We start from the raw sequence: 12,093 nt of genomic DNA, 5'->3' as shown, positions 1-12,093 counted from the left end.
AAACTAACCGCAACGGCGGCAAAATGAAAAAAAAAAAATGAACCATACGTAATACAACAGCATCCCACACACTCCTCTCGTCATCACTGACCTACAAGTTATAGCCTTGGCTAGCTGCAAAAATAAGTTGGACAATTATATGAGTGAGAGGGTTGGATTCGAGAGGGACGTGCCCAACATGGGTTAGGTAGTTTTGCTGTAGTGCTCCTTCATTCTTATGATCTTAATAAAACCTACAACACCACCTTCGGGAAAACAGCACATTGCATCAACACCAACTATCTTTCCACCATGTAAAGTAAAAGGGCATAAGTGCAACATGACTTGCTTTAAAAAGTTGGAAAAATAAACACATTATCAGTATAATGTGATCCTTTATTGACAACGTTTCGCCCACACAGTGGGCTTCATTAAGTCACAAACAGATCTGATAAATTAGACACACGTGCAACATCCAAGTGTTGCACATGTGTCTAATTTATCAACTTGTCGGTTCTCTGAACCATTCAGCTACACAAACAGATCAACCTGGATGTTGTTGTAGGTTTGCCAGTACTTCCGGCCCGGGTCTTCTCCAGATGGCGACCCTGCGGTGGCCTCCCGGGCGGGGGGTGTCGTTCATCTTCTTCTGTATTCTTTCTTGGGGCCCTCCGGTTGGAGGGTGACTTCTTCTTCTGTCTTGCGGTGACTCCCCAAGTGGGAAGTGTCTTGTCGTTTAGCATCTTCAGCAGCATAGAAGGGCGGAGGCAGCAATTACAGGGTTCGTTTTGGAGCCACACCCCAGCTTTAGCAGGCAGCAAAGTGCTGGGGAAACTTGTCTTCACGGTGATTGATCATTGACAGTCCTGCTAGGTGAGGGTACCCTCTTCGGCAGCCCCATTCTGGAGAGTCCTGAATTTCTTCCTTATGGTGTAGTCGAGTGCCACAAAGCGGTGACTTTTTGAGAGTAGGTTGATCAGGGATTCAGTGGTGAATGATCGAGTTAAGTCGCAGGTGAACTTGACTGTCCCGTTGTGGAGGCGTTGAATAATTTCTGGAGTATACATTGCGTTCTCATTCTGGTTGGTTGTGTAGAAGTATACACCAGGCAAGAACTGGACTTCTTGTGAAGGAGTGGCGGTAGTACGTAGGGATGCATTCCAAGGCTCTTGTGTTTTAACCTTCTTGGCTGGTGCTGCTGCTGGAGGCCTACTGCCCTGCATATCCATCACAGCCTGGTTGATCCTGCACCCGGTGAAGATACTTGTCCAGTTTCCTCTTGAAGGCTTTTATGCCTGTTCCACCCGTGTTTCTGATATCTTTTGGTAAGATGTCGAATAGTCTGGGACCACTAATGTTACACAAATAACCCGCACATAAAAGAGAGAAGCTTACGACGACGTTTCGGTCCGACATGGACCATTTACAAAGTCAGTGTGACTGTCAATGGTCCAAGTCGGACCGAAACGTCGTCGTAAGCTTCTCTCTTTTATGTGCGGGTTATTTGTGTATCGTTCCAGTCACGGTATTGTGCCTTTTTGTTATTTACCACTAATGTTGATACCCACCGCACCCCTGTTCCTTACTGTGCTTATTTTGCACTTCCTTCCATATATCTCACTCCAGTATGTTGTTATGGCAGTATGTATTATCATGTATCTCTCTCTCCTCCGCTCCAATGAGTACAAGTTCAAGATGTGAAGGCGTTCCCAGTAATTTAGGTGCTTTACTGGCTCAATGTGAGCCGTACACGATAAACATCATCTTTGCTTCGCTACAACACCTGCTGCCTCTGTACTTCCACCAATGATCATGAACGTACTAGAGTACCTGCTAAATTGAAGACACCACTAAATACCTGCTACCTTCATCAGTTTACATACCTGTGACTTGTTGCAGTGATTTTTCTGCCCACGAGGTTAGTACTGAGGTCAAGTTTCACTGTTGACACTTCGAGGCTGTTGGTGCTAGCAGTAAAGTCAACATCTACAACCAGTGCTATCAACACTCACGACCAGTGTAGCCAACACTCCCGACCAGTATAGCCAACACTCCCGACCAGTGTGGCCAACATTTACGATCAGTGTAGCCAACACCCACGACAAGTATAGCCAACATTCACGACCAGAGTAGCGAACATTCACGAGAAGCGTAGCCAACACTCACGATCAGTGTAATCAGCACTTACGACCAGTGTAGCCAATACTCCTGACCAGTGTGGTCAACACTCCTGACCAGTGAAGCCAACATTCACGACCAGTGTAGCCAACACCCATGACCAATGTAGCCAACACCCATAATCAGTGTAGCCAACACTTCCGACCAGTATAGCCAACACTCACGACCAATGTGGCCAACACTCACAACCCGTGTAGCCAACACCCGCGACCAGTGTAGCCATCATTCCCAACCAGTGTAGCCAACACCCAAGACCAGTGTAGCCAACATTCACGACCAGTGAAGCCAACACTCGCGACCAGTGTAGCCAACACTCCCGACCAGTGTAGCCAACACTCCCGACCAGTGTAGCCAACACCCACGACCAGAGTAGCCAACACCCACGACCAGTGTAGCCAACACTCCCGACCAGTGTAGCCAACACCCACAACCAGTGTAGCCAGCATCCACGACCAGTGTAGCCAACACCCATGACCAGTGTAGCCAACACTCCCGACCAGTGTAGCCAACACCCACGACCATTGTAGCCAACACTCCCGACCAGTGTAGCCCACACCCACGACCAGTGTAGCCAACACCCACACCCAGTATAGCCAGCAAGGCGAGACTTCTATCAAGTCGCTGAAATTCAACCTGTAGCAAAAGCAGTGGGAGACAAGGCAGGAAGAGGCTAACCCACAGGGTACATTAAAGGTGACATTCCGTACAGCGAGTGATGCGATGATGAGCCTAGTGTGTCCAGGTCGCTGGGGCTCCACCAGTCTACATTTTGTTATTATCTTAAGGAGGACCTGAGAAGAAAATAGAGGATGGCGGAGCTGCCGAGAAGAAGGAGGATAAGGAAGCTGGCAACACTGTGTGAGGTGACGTGAAGGATACTACCAGTACTGCCAAGACTCATACCAAGGAGGACTCACACTAGGGACTCACACCAACAAAGACACACACACACCAGGGAATCACACCAAGGAGGACTCACACCAGGGAGAACTCACATCAGGGACTCACACCAAGGAGGACTCACACAAGGGAAGACTCACATCAGGAAAACTCACATCAAGGACTCACACCAGGGAGGACTCACACACATCAGGGACTCGCACCAAGGAAGACTCACACCAGGGAAGACTCACACAAGGGAGGATTCACACCAGGGAGAACTCACACCAAGGACTCATTCAAGGGAGGATTCACACCAAGGATTCACACCCATAATAAACTATGCACGATTAGGGTCACAAGTGACATGGTCCTCAGGCAAACAGATAAAACCTAACAAATCCCCAGGCCCTGATGAACTGTACGCAAGGGCTCTAAAGGAATGTAAAGAGGAACTTAGCAAACCTTTGGCTAATCTTTTCAACATATCACTGCAAACTGGCATAGTGCCAGATAAGTGGAAAATGGTAAATGTGACACCTATTTTCAAAGCAGGTGACAGGTCTTTAGCTGCGAACTACAGACCAATAAGCCGAACCTCCATAGTGGGAAAATTTATGTAATCAATAATTGCCGAGGCAGTTTGCAGCCATCTTGAAAAGCATAAATTAATCAACGAATCTCAGCATGGTTTTACAAAGGGGCGTTCCTGCCTTACGAACATGTTAACTTTTTTCACTAAGGTATTTGAGGAGGTTGGTCATGGTAATGAATATGATATTGTGTATATGGACTTCAGTGAGGCTTCTGACAGGGTCCCACATCAGAGACTATTGAGAAAAATTAAGGGACATGGAATAGGAGGAGAAATTTTTTCCTGGATAGAGGCATGGTTGATAAATAGGCAGCAGAGAGTTTGCATAAATGGGGCGAAATCAGAGTGGGGAAGAGTCACGAGAGGTGTTCTACATGGGTCAGTGTTGGGCCCCCTGTCGTTCACAATCTACATAAACGACATTGATGAGGGCGTAAAGCGCAACATAAGCAAGTTTGCCGATGGAACCAAAATAGGCCGTCGAATTCATTCTGACGAGGACATTAGAGCACTCCAGGAAGATTTGAATAGACTGATGCAGTGGTCGGAGAAGTGGCAGATGCAGTTTAATATACACAAATGCAAAGTTCTAAATGTTGGACAGGAAAATAACAATGTCACATATAAACTAAATAATGTAGATCTTAATATTACGGATTGCGAAAAAGATTTTAAGAGTTCTGGTTAGCAGTAATCTGAAACCAAGACAACAGTGCATAAGTTTTCACAATAAAGCTAACAGAATCCTTGGCTTCATATCAAGAAGCATAAATAATAGGAGTCCTCAGGTTGTTCTTCAACTCTATATATCCTTGGTTAGGCCTCATTTAGATTATGCTGCACAGTTTTGGTCACAGTATTACAGAATGGATATAAATGCTCTGGAAAACGTACAAAGGAGAATGACAAAGTTGATCCCATGTATCAGAAATCTTCCCTATGAGGATAGACTGAGGGCCCTGAATCTGCACTCTCTAGAAAGGTGTAGAATTAGGGGGGATATGATTGAGGTGTATAAATGGAAGACAGGAATAAATAAAGGGGATGCAAATAGCATGCTGAAAATATCTAGCCTAGACAGGACTCGCAACAATGGTTTCAAGCTGGAAAAATTCTGATTCATGAAGGATATAGGAAAGCACTGGTTTGGTAATAGAGTTGTGGATGAGTGGAACAAACTCCCGAGTACAGTTATAGAGGCTACAGCGTTGTGTAGTTTTAAAAATAGGTTGGATAAATACATGAGTGGGTGTGGGTGGGTGTGAGTTGGACCTGATTACCTTGTGCTACTAGGTCAGTTGCCGGTAGGAGACTTGGACCTGCCTCGCATGGGCCAGTAGGCCTGCTGCAGTGTTCCTTCTTTCTTATGTTCAGGGAAGACTCACATCAGGGGAACTCACACCAAGACTCACACCAGGGAGGACTCACACCAGGGAGGACCCACACCAGGGAAGATTCACACCAAGGACGACTCGCACCAATGACTCACACCAGGGAGGACTCACACCAGGGAGAACTCACATCAGGGAGGACCCACACCAAGGAATCACACCAGGGACAACATTCTACCACCACAGGCATGACTCACACCAAGTACAACATTCTACCACCACAGGCAGGACTCACACCAGAGACAACATTATACTACCACAGGCAGGACTCACACCAGGGACAACATTCTACTACCACAGGCAGGACTCACACCAGGGATAACATTTTACCACTGTAGGCAGGATTCACACCAGGGACAACATTCTACTACCACAGGCAGGACTCACACCAGGGATAACATTCTACCACTGCAGGCAGGACTCACACCAGGGACAACATTCTACTACCACAGGTAGGACTCACACCAAGGACAACGTTCTACCACCATAAGCAGGACTCACACCCGGGACAACATTCTACCACTGCAGGCAGGGCTCACACCAGGGACAACATTCTACTACCACAGGCAGGACTCACACCAGGGACAACATTCTACCACCATAGGCACGACTAACACCCAGGATAACATTCTACTACCACAGGCAGGACTCACAACAGGGACAACATTCTACCACCACAGGCAGGACTCACACCAGGGACAATATTCTACCACCAGAGGCAGGACTCACACCAGGGATAACATTCTACCACTGCAGGCAGGACTCACACCAGGGACAACATTCTACTACCACAGGTAGGACTCACACCAAGGACAACGTTCTACCACCATAAGCAGGACTCACACCCGACAACTTTCTACCACCAGAGGCAGGACTCACACCAGGGACAACATTCTACCACCGCAGGCAGGTCTCACACCAGGGACAACATTCTACTACCACAGGCAGGACTCACACCAGGGACAACATTCTACTACCACAGGCAGGACTCACACCGCAGGGACAACATTCTACCACCACAGGCAGGACTCACACCAGGGACAACATTCTACTACCACAGGCAGGACTCACACCAGGGACAACATTCTACCACCACAGGCAGGACTCACACCAGGGACAACATTCTACCACCACAGGCAGGACTCACACCAGGGACAACATTCTACCACCACAGGCAGGACTCACACCAGGGACAACATTCTACCACCACAGGCAGGACTCACACCAGGGACAACATTCTACCACCACAGGCAGGACTCACACCAGGGACAACATTCTACCACCACAGGCAGGACTCACACCAGGAACAACATTCTACCACCGCAGGCAGGACTCACACCAGGGACAACATTCTACCACCACAGGCAGGACTCACACCAGGGACAACATTCTACCACCACAGGCAGGACTCACACCAGGGACAACATTCTACCACCACAGGCAGGACTCACACCAGGGACAACATTCTACCACCACAGGCAGGACTCACACCAGGGACAACATTCTACCACCACAGGCAGGACTCACACCAGGGACAACATTCTACTACCACAGGCAGGACTCACACCAGGGACAACATTCTACTACCACAGGCAGGACTCACACCAGGGACAACATTCTACCACCACAGGCAGGACTCACACCAGGGACAACATTCTACCACCACAGGCAGGACTCACACCAGGGACAACATTCTACTACCACAGGCAGGACTCACACCAGGGACAACATTCTACCACCACAGGCAGGACTCACACCAGGGACAACATTCTACCACCACAGGCAGGACTCACACCAGGGACAACATTCTACCACCACAGGCAGGACTCACACCAGGGACAACATTCTACTACCACAGGCAGGACTCACACCAGGGACAACATTCTACCACCACAGGCAGGACTCACACCAGGGACAACATTCTACCACCACAGGCAGGACTCACACCAGGGACAACATTCTACCACCACAGGCAGGACTCACACCAGGGACAACATTCTACTACCACAGGCAGGACTCACACCAGGGACAACATTCTACCACCACAGGCAGGACTCACACCAGGGACAACATTCTACCACCACAGGCAGGACTCACACCAGGGACAACATTCTACTACCACAGGCAGGACTCACACCAGGGACAACATTCTACCACCACAGGCAGGACTCACACCAGGGACAACATTCTACTACCACAGGCAGGACTCACACCAGGGACAACATTCTACCACCACAGGCAGGACTCACACCAGGTACAACATTCTACTACCACAGGCAGGACTCACACCAGGGACAACATTCTACCACCACAGGCAGGACTCACACCAGGGACAACATTCTACTACCACAGGCAGGACTCACACCAGGGACAACATTCTACCACCACAGGCAGGACTCACACCAGGGACAACATTCTACCACCACAGGCAGGACTCACACCAGGGACAACATTCTACTACCACAGGCAGGACTCACACCAGGGACAACATTCTACCACCACAGGCAGGACTCACACCAGGGACAACATTCTACCACCACAGGCAGGACTCACACCAGGGACAACATTCTACTACCACAGGCAGGACTCACACCAGGGACAACATTCTACTACCACAGGCAGGACTCACACCAGGGACAACATTCTACCACCACAGGCAGGACTCACACCAACATTCTACCACCGGGCAGGACTCACACCAGGGACAACATTCTACCACCACAGGCAGGACTCACACCAGGGACAACATTCTACTACCACAGGCAGGACTCACACCAGGGACAACATTCTACCACCACAGGCAGGACTCACACCAGGGACAACATTCTACCACCACAGGCAGGACTCACACCAGGGACAACATTCTACTACCACAGGCAGGACTCACACCAGGGACAACATTCTACTACCACAGGCAGGACTCACACCAGGGACAACATTCTACCACCACAGGCAGGACTCACACCAGGGACAACATTCTACCACCACAGGCAGGACTCACACCAGGGACAACATTCTACCACCACAGGCAGGACTCACACCAGGGACAGGCAGGACTCACACCAGGGACAACATTCTACCACCACAGGCAGGACTCACACCAGGGACAACATTCTACCACCACAGGCAGGACTCACACCAGGGACAACATTCTACTACCACAGGCAGGACTCACACCAGGGACAACATTCTACCACCACAGGCAGGACTCACACCAGGGACAACATTCTACTACCACAGGCAGGACTCACACCAGGGACAACATTCTACCACCACAGGCAGGACTCACACCAGGTACAACATTCTACTACCACAGGCAGGACTCACACCAGGGACAACATTCTACCACCACAGGCAGGACTCACACCAGGTACAACATTCTACTACCACAGGCAGGACTCACACCAGGGACAACATTCTACCACCACAGGCAGGACTGACACCAGGGACAACAGGGACAACATTCTATACCACAGACAACATTCTACTACCACAGGCAGGACTCACACCAGGGACAACATTCTACCACCACAGGCAGGACTCACACCAGGGACAACATTCTACCACCACAGGCAGGACTCACACCTGGGACAACATTCTACCACCACAGGCAGGACTCACACCAGGGACAACATTCTACCACCACAAGCAGGACTCACACCAGTACCTTACCTCTGATATATGTTCAAGAGTTTTTCTACTAACGGAGCCAGACCCTGGATCAGGCTTGCCTGGTGCTTCCCTGGTCAACCAGGCTGTTGCTCCTGGCAAGTCGCTGGCCCACATACCCATCACATCCTGCTTGATTTAGCACTTAATGATAGCTTTTTTACACATATTATTTTACAAGTTAAGGCCTGTTATCCCACGTTTCCAGCTGTGTGAGCTGAGTACGCTACCTCTTGAAAACTTTTCCACTAGTTTCAGGAGTGTTTCTGATATCGTCTAGAATTACATATGTTCATACAATGTTCTCTTATAGTGATCACGGCGCACCTTCTTTTCAATGGGTTTATTTTACACTTCCTCCCATATCTCACTCTAGAATGTTCGGGCAGTGTGTAGATTGGAGAGCAGGTCCTCAAGTACTTTCCACGTATATATTATCAAGAAAGCTCAACGATTTCAATTGTCACCATTGGCATTGTTTCCCTTGCTCTGAAAGTTCTCATTATCCATCCCGTTATTTTCCTGGCTGTCGTGACATTTGCCTTATTGTGCTCTTTAAAAGAAAGGTCAGCCAACATAATTACTCTCAAGACTTTCAAGTTTTCCTTTCTTTACATTTGACGATCTTGGGTTTGTATGCAATTTCCCATTTGAGTTCTTCATTCTTTCCATACCTAAGCAGCTGGAACTTATCACCAGTGAACGTCATGTTGTTCTCCACTGCCCACTGGAAAACCCTGCTTATATCTTCGTGCAGTTTTTCCGTGTGTTCTACCGAGATGATTTTCATGCATATTTTGGTATCATCCGCAAACGATGATACAAAATTGTAACGAGTGTTTTTATTTATGTCTACTATAAAGGAAAAGAGGTGCCAAGACCATGCGTTGGGGAACTGAGCATTTTACCTCACTAATGCTGGATTTTACTGTTTGCTCCTACCTTCTGTGTTCTATCTCACAGAAAGTTAAAAATCCATCTGTCTACTTTCTCAGTTATGACTATGGTCCTCATTTTGTGTGCAATCACCGCATGATCGCAAATGACAAACGCCTTCGGAAAATTCTTGTATATCGCATCTGTGTTTTGGTTTTCTTCCAACTCCTGCGTAATTCTGCCATATTGGTTAAATAGCTGTGACAAACATTATTCCCCAGTTCTAAAACCTTGTTGGTTTGGGTTGTGCAGGTTGCGTCGTTCTATAAAATTTGTAGTATGGCGTCTCATTACTCTTCCGAATACTTTTATATGTGATGATACTGCTACTAGTCTGTAATTTTTGGCTAGCGCTCTACTGCCTCCTTTATGCAGAGGAGCTATGTCCGCATTCTTAACATGGCTGGGTTTTAACCTAGATCTAATCTTTTTCTCCAAACGATATCGAGTGCTCCTACTAGTGGTAATCTGCACAATTTTATAAATAAGGAATTGCACGAATCCGGTCCAGATGCAGACTGAATGGGCAGGTTTTCTATTTTTTTTTCCAATTGCTAATGTCAGATATTTGACCTGCTGCAAGGCCTTTAGATGAAATGAAAAAATTTTCTGCATTCTACACCCTGCTGTCGTTTAGTGGGTTGCTGAACATCGACTCATACTGGAGTTTTAGGTTTTCGCTCATTTCCTATTCATTATCCGTGTATAAACCTCCTGTGATTAATGATCCAATCCTACAGGTAGTTCTTAGCTTGGATTTTTGAATGTTTAGAAATATATATTTTTTCCATTATCTTGGATGATTCTTTGTTCCCTTTGCGGTTTTTCTGTCTAGTACAACAGCTTAAGTTTTTGTTTTACCTTGGTGATCTCTCCGCTAAGATTATTTTTCCTCCGTTGTGACATACTCACATTATTAAGCAATTCTAGGTTTTCTCAATGGTACATATTTGATGCAGACCCTGTACGCTTCTGTGTTCAACTTTTCCAAGCACTGGTTGAGATTTTAGGTGACCATGACTGTTAACCAGGATATGTCGGATAGTTCTTTATTAATTTTGTCCAAGTCATTTCTGTGACTGTTGTAGCTAAATTTACTAAACATTCCTTCTCGTACATTACCACTGGAGTTCCCCAAACCTGCGTTTATGTTTGCTTGTACTTATATAATATTGTGACCAGAGTACATTGATTTTGTTATTGTTGTGTCTGATTAGTTCCTCGCTGTCTGAAAAGATTAAATCCAGTATAGTTTCATTTCTAGTGGGTTCTGTAATCTGTTGGTTTAATACAAACCTTTCACTCAGCTCCATTAGCTTCCAGGTATGTACCAGATGAGCTTGCGTGCTTCTAGACATTATTTGTAGTAAATGCTGAGATCAAGCATCTTCCATTTTATATTTGGGAGATTAAAATTTCCAAGGAGGATAATATTTGGTGTGGGTTTTTCAAGCCTTTCAAGTCAGCCATATATAGTGATAGTCATGGCATTATGCCGCCCCTCTCCCACACACGTGCCAAAACACAAACTTATACCATGAAAGATTATAATATATATATATATTTGCACACTTACTGAGGTTTTAATACTTGTGCTGCATCCTTTACGCTTAATCACGTCCTTCAGTCGTGTAGGAAGACTCTCACAAATTCTTGAGGGTTTGGGGCGGTATTTTAATCCATGCCTCACGTAGAGCAGCCTCCAGCCACGAGATGGAACTGATATCCTTGTCCAGTAAACTTCGTTTCATTAGTGACCAGAGGTTCTCAATAGGGTTTAGGTCTGTGGAATTGCCTGACCAGTCACTGAAGAACCTCACTTCACAGTCCTTAAGCCACTGAACTACAGATTTAGCAGTATGGCACGGTGCACCATCTTGCATAAAAACCGTAGCCCCACACTGGTCAAAAGCCTCAAGTAAATTGACAAACAATAACTTCAGGTAATCACACTGGTTCATATTCTGGTTTTTGGGAAGCACAATGAATTCACCAACATTCTGAGCACTAAAACACCCCCAAACCATGAGTGAGTCTGGGTGTTTGGTGGTCCCACAGGTGTAGCGTGGGACTAGCGTGTCACTACCTCTGGGCCGGTACACATGTGCCCCACGGTTACAGGTGACGGTGAAGGTTGCTTCATCATTCCAAAGTACTTCCGACCACTGTTGAGGATTCCAGTGAAGATATTTCTTTGCATAATCCAGCCTACATTTCTTCTATGGCTTGGAGAGGATCGGTTTCCTAACCTGGCGGTGACTACTGTAGCCCAGTTCTGACACACGTCTGTTAACAGTTCTTACAGACACCTATGAGAGAAGATGTGGGTTCTTTACTTTCAATTCTCTAGTAGTTATCTTAGGTGTACTCTCTAACTGCTTCTTTAACACAGTTAAGGTACGAACAGATGTCTTCCTCGAGGGGTCAGGCTGAGGTTCGGCAGACGGTAACTCAACACCGCCACCA

General features: G+C 47.0%; 1 protein-coding gene across 2 annotated transcripts in view; it reads right to left on the bottom strand.

Moving 5' to 3' along the window:
- Window positions 1-12,093, bottom strand: part of LOC128696112 (uro-adherence factor A) — a 1,051,771-nt gene that overhangs the window by 416,354 nt on the left and 623,324 nt on the right. The gene's annotated exons all lie outside the window — the stretch shown is intronic.

The sequence above is a fragment of the Cherax quadricarinatus genome, chromosome 48 (genome assembly GCF_038502225.1).
Source record: "Cherax quadricarinatus isolate ZL_2023a chromosome 48, ASM3850222v1, whole genome shotgun sequence".
Classification (NCBI taxonomy): Eukaryota; Metazoa; Arthropoda; class Malacostraca; order Decapoda; family Parastacidae; genus Cherax; species Cherax quadricarinatus.
Note: the sequence above shows the minus strand (reverse complement) of the source record. Positions and strands in the feature narration are given on the sequence as shown.